At 32.8% G+C, this 5,290-nt stretch overlaps 1 protein-coding gene across 1 annotated transcript in view; it reads left to right on the forward strand.

Moving 5' to 3' along the window:
• The window catches only part of LOC108747045 (nephrin), a 106,305-nt gene that overhangs the window by 39,998 nt on the left and 61,017 nt on the right, over positions 1-5,290 (forward strand). The gene's annotated exons all lie outside the window — the stretch shown is intronic.

Raw genomic sequence — 5,290 nt, forward strand, 5'->3', positions numbered from 1 at the left:
GCAATTTAGCGTAATTAACATCACTTCAAAGTAACATCATTTACATGTGATTGTTCTTGTTATTCAATTAAGCAGAATAGCTTCGTTTAAATTACACGCTCTTTTAGATACGAAGAAGTTTAATTGCACACAATCACGTTTTACAATGGATCGTAATGTAAATCCAAGATGGAAATTGGAAGGGTTTTGTAACTGCATATACAATAAACATTAGTGTGTTGCGGTTGCAACGAGCCAGATATGAATTTGGCAATTTCCATCTTGGATTTGCGTTATTATTCGAAATGCAATGTCGCAGAAACTCCTCTGCTCAGTTTCCTTATTCTTATACGTAGTAATGAGAAAATGTTCGGAAAGATTATTCCAAGTAGCCGGAGCCAATTGTAACTTTGCCAGAGCTTCTTCTTGTACGTTTTCATTAATACCCAATTAGCCGCTCGAACACGAACTACTCGACGTGTATCGCGATTATGCTAAAAATGACACGAAAGTTTTATGAGCTTCGTATAAGTACCGCCTTAAAGTTACGTGTCGCCGTACTTTCGCAACTTTACTCTTATAAAACCATCGTAAGGTATTGCGAGTGCTTAAGGCGGGAGTTATAAGGATCAACTTGAGACTCATTGTTCGAGGTCGCCGAAAGGAACCTTTACTGATATTAAAGCCATTTGATGTTTGAGAAAATATGGCAAGTGGCCAACAGGTTGCAATCCAGTGCATCGGCGATAATTACATATTTGTCACTTTTATATAACGTAATCCAATAAATCCGATTTATCGTACATACATGTCGGTCAAGAATATATTTGCGTAATATATAATTTGCAATTATTATTATTGGATGTTACTGTGACTTTTATTTTTGTAAAATTTGACTTCTTGAACGTTTTAACAAAATTTCGATTTTACCATCTTTTCATGTAAAAAGGTTTAATTAAAATGCATAGATTTAAAATGTCATCTTGTCTACCTCAAGTTATCATAAGCTCTGGCAAAAATTTTAATTAGAGCGATTTTTAAAACTTTTTTTTTTTCAAATTATTCGTTTTAATATTATGCCTTATACTTCTGAACTACGTTTCTCGTTGTCGTTCGACGTGACGGGCATTTTCAGCGCGCCAACAAAAGAATCATAAAACAGCAATTAAGCAACGTAATAAATTCGAAATAAAGTAAGCCACCATCGAGCAAGCATATACGACAACGGGAGTAGAGGAGAGAGAGAGAGAGAGAGAGAGAGAGAGAGAGAGAGAGAGAGAGAGAGAGAGGAGACAGAAGTCAAGAAGAGAAAAAGGAATCCAATTAACATCCTGTTGAAAAGTTATGAAAACGCCAACGGGATAGTACGCGTCACCTCGGGATTCGCCGTTAGCCGGCATGTGCCAAGGAATTTTTCCTGCGGGGTAATTAGCTCCCCTAGCCCTTCTGACTCGCCGACATTTCACACGTCCTTGCTACGAGCTTGTAGACACTCCAACCGTTGGTAAACCTTTTCCAGATGAACGCCAATTAACGTGCCTTTACTCCCATCGCGTTTTCACCAGTGAAATTGCACATCATTCTCTCGGTTTCCTTTTTTTTCCTTCACAAAAGATGTTACAAAACAATTGCACGAATATATTCTTCTTTCGCGTCCTATGAGAAATATAGAGCCAGTTCTATTGAAATTTAGACCCATTTGATCCATTCAGATCCCATTTGAAATTAATTGAAAAATGCACCTTTATCGCGAGTTTTTAGTTTGGGCAAGCGCACACTGTAGACTAAAGTGTCGATCGATTGCTGTGTCGTTTATGGAAAACAATGGAAAAAAAGTGTGTCATGTATCCATGTATAAGATTACAAACATTGTCAAGGACTTTTCATAAATGACACAAAAGTCGACTAACATTTTATCTATCATATGTGCCTTAAAAGGAAGACTGATATTCTTAGCCAGTTTTTATTTTATTTTATTTATCGTCTTAAGTAATATCTTAAAATGTTAATACGATTCTGTGACTGACCTATATATAACATTTTAAGAGACTACACTTTAGCGGTTAAATATAAGCATCGACTATGAATATCGGTCAAAAACAGTAATATTGCTAAAAGTATATTAATGCACATGATCGCGATCATCATCGTGTTGCGATGAAGAGAGTCTGCTCGCGAGATAAGTGAAAATGGGAACGCCGTTATATGTTGCACTCGTGGAATTTAAATCGGTCTCCTTTACAGCCGTGTTCCCGTTCCATCACATATTTGCACGTTGCAACCGTCAAAGGCTCGAGCCTTTGCATCGGAACTGACGAGGCGAGAACGAAGCAAGGATGTATATTCGAATCAGATGTACTGTCGCGACAATGTCAGAGAGAGTATAGTGGATGAGGAAAAGATAGAAGCAACTCGACCATTAGTAGTGTGAATTTGCTTTCTTAAGATCACATGTTTTATATCCAGAGATATACAAAAAAGAGATATACAAAACAGATCTATTAAAATTAAACTAAGTTTTTATATAATAGTAACGCAAAAGTAGAAAAACATTTCTTTATCGTATTTTCGAATAAATTTTAAATAATAAAAATAAAATGATATTTCTTTTAAAACATAGTATAAAAGAAAAAAACTCAAATAAGTATATAATTAAATATATTATAATCAGGGTTAGGTAAGTTAATGTTTTTTTAAACTAAATTATATTAAAGAGTTAATGTCTTATAAAATTAATAAAATTAAGTTAAAAGTTGAAGAAATAAAGAATTAACTTAATAAAAGTTAAGATTAAATTAACTTAAGTTTAAAAAGAAGTTAATTTTGAAAAAAATTATTTTTGAGATCAGAATGTTCTAATTTTTCTTAAAATGAGATGACTTTAAATAACCCTTACAAATATAGATTATTAGGCAAATTTAATTTTATATCCATATGTTAGTTACTTATATATAATAAGATCACGGCATAAGGCGTTTTTATCAAAATCTTGCGAGAGAGAAGGATATATGTTTGCATTATTTCTCTTTCTTAATCTTTATCTAACTTTCTTTAATTTCTGAAACGACTGTTCATGCATGTTTACGACTACATCGACTAGATATTTGTTACAAATATATACATAAAAATTTAGAAAATAGGTGCAACATTATTCTATAATAATTCTTCATCTAAGGCTCATTTCATATTTATATTGCTGAAATATAATTTCATTATTTGTGATACCTAAAATTAGTTTGATTCAAATATAAACGGGAATTGACAAAACTCTAGCGAGTCAATAAAAACTGGCTATCGTATGGTGTGACTCTTACTATAGAGTCTCTCATCATAAAATTATTGAACTTTTTTTAAATTAATTCTCTAATGTTTAAGACTTTATAGAAAAAAAAATATTACATCAAGAACAGATAGAAAAATTTTTAATTTAAAAAAGTTAATAAATTAATTAAAGTTTAAAAGTAACTAAATTAAGTTAAAAATTAATGTATTTAAAATTAACTAAGTTAAGTTAAAAATTATCAACTTTTTAACTTTTTTATTTAACTTTTAACGTTTTAACTAGTTACTACCCAACTCTGATTATAATAAACAATAATATATTGTTTTTCCCTTTATTTAAAAAATGGCATAATAATAAAATTAAGTTTTCTAGAAAAGGGAAAAAAACATTATTCAATATGATAAAAATTATATGATAAAATATTCAATGATAAAAAATTATTAACTGTTCTCGTAATATCGCACAAAAATAATGTATTCTTAATATAATCAAGTGTTATTTTTATCATTTTTGTTTTATCATCTTTTTTGAGTTATGACGATTGTAAACCATTCTTTTTCTTATGATGATTTCGACGATTTTTTATGAAATGTTAGTTTATTTTTTATGATTGATAAAATTATTTATTTCAAATTGGAATATAACCAATCATACACTGTATTGTATAATGCAGCATTCGCTTTAATCCAATAGACAAAATTATTTCGAAGTCTTCTTATCGACGCCACAGACGTAAATATCCAACCTGTCATATTTTTCGCCAAGAATACCAATGGCTGTATCGCGACGGGCTGCCTGAGTTACCGTATCGAGGAACTTTGTGTTTGACAGTGGTTTCCAACAAAAAAATAAAGAGAATAAAGGAGGGTGAAAAGTTTTGTACAGACGGGAAGCAGACCTTTGACCCGACGTTAAAGCTTTGGTAAACGAGAGCATTTATCGTAGCAAGACACTGTGTCCCCTTTCGGTCGAACAAGAAATACAAGGTATTCCAGTTCCGAAAGTATAGAATGTAATTCGATAAATTTTCCGCGTGGTACTGGCGATTTCACGAGGTCTATACCTCGCAATTCTGTCAGCCAATATTGACATTTCAATGTGGATAACGCGCGCGCAAGTACACATAAATTTTGTGTATTTTATAATTTTGCAGAATAATAATGATACACGTTATCGGAAAACATTTGCAATTACTTCATTGCATATTATTTAATATAATTATTGGATTAATGTTTTTCGGCTATTAATTACTGCAAGCGTAACGATGTTCATAATTTAATTATCGTGTAATGAAACAAAACGGTTCCCTATCTCATATTTAATTTTAATAAAATTGAGATTATGAACGATTAAAAAATTTTATATTGTAATAAAAAAAAAGATAATAGCTTAAATATGGTCCCAAAGCGGTACCTGAAGCCCGCTCAACTCGGTATCTATCAGTTCTCGTTTAGAAGCAGAGATATTATATCATGCTTTAGGATTTCATAAAATACGGACGAACTGAAGATAAGGTGGTTCCTGAGTAACCAACCAGGGGAACCAGAAATCGGTGCAAAAACTCCAAAGAAATGGCGGTTCTTCGCATTAAGACTTCCTCGAAGTCGAGCTACAGAAAACGAGCGCATTTATCTTCTCGAACCGTTGTTTCTTTAAAGTAAGGAAGGGATGGAATGGCAAAAGCTGCGAGTAGAGATTTTTTTGTTACGGAAGGGACAATACATAACTGGGTAATACCCACGTCTGCGCGGACCTACCGTCGTTCGCTTTTGCCGATTTAACTTTGTAATCGCGATAATCGAAATCCCACGGTAAAGGCAAACGAACTATTTGCCGCTTTTCTCAGGAAGAACGTAGTTCCATTTCATAAAGCGTTTTCATTGCGTCTGTAAAACGACAGACAGTGTAACATTCTCTCACATGCATAGCATGCGACATAGCATTGTCTCCCTTCACGTCTCTTCACACTATCTGATATCATTGAGTCATGGAAACTCCATTTTCAACACGCGACAACGTTGTTGCACA

This window comes from Trachymyrmex septentrionalis, unplaced genomic scaffold (assembly GCF_001594115.1).
Source record: "Trachymyrmex septentrionalis isolate Tsep2-gDNA-1 unplaced genomic scaffold, Tsep1.0 scaffold190, whole genome shotgun sequence".
In the NCBI taxonomy this organism is placed as follows: domain Eukaryota; kingdom Metazoa; phylum Arthropoda; class Insecta; order Hymenoptera; family Formicidae; genus Trachymyrmex; species Trachymyrmex septentrionalis.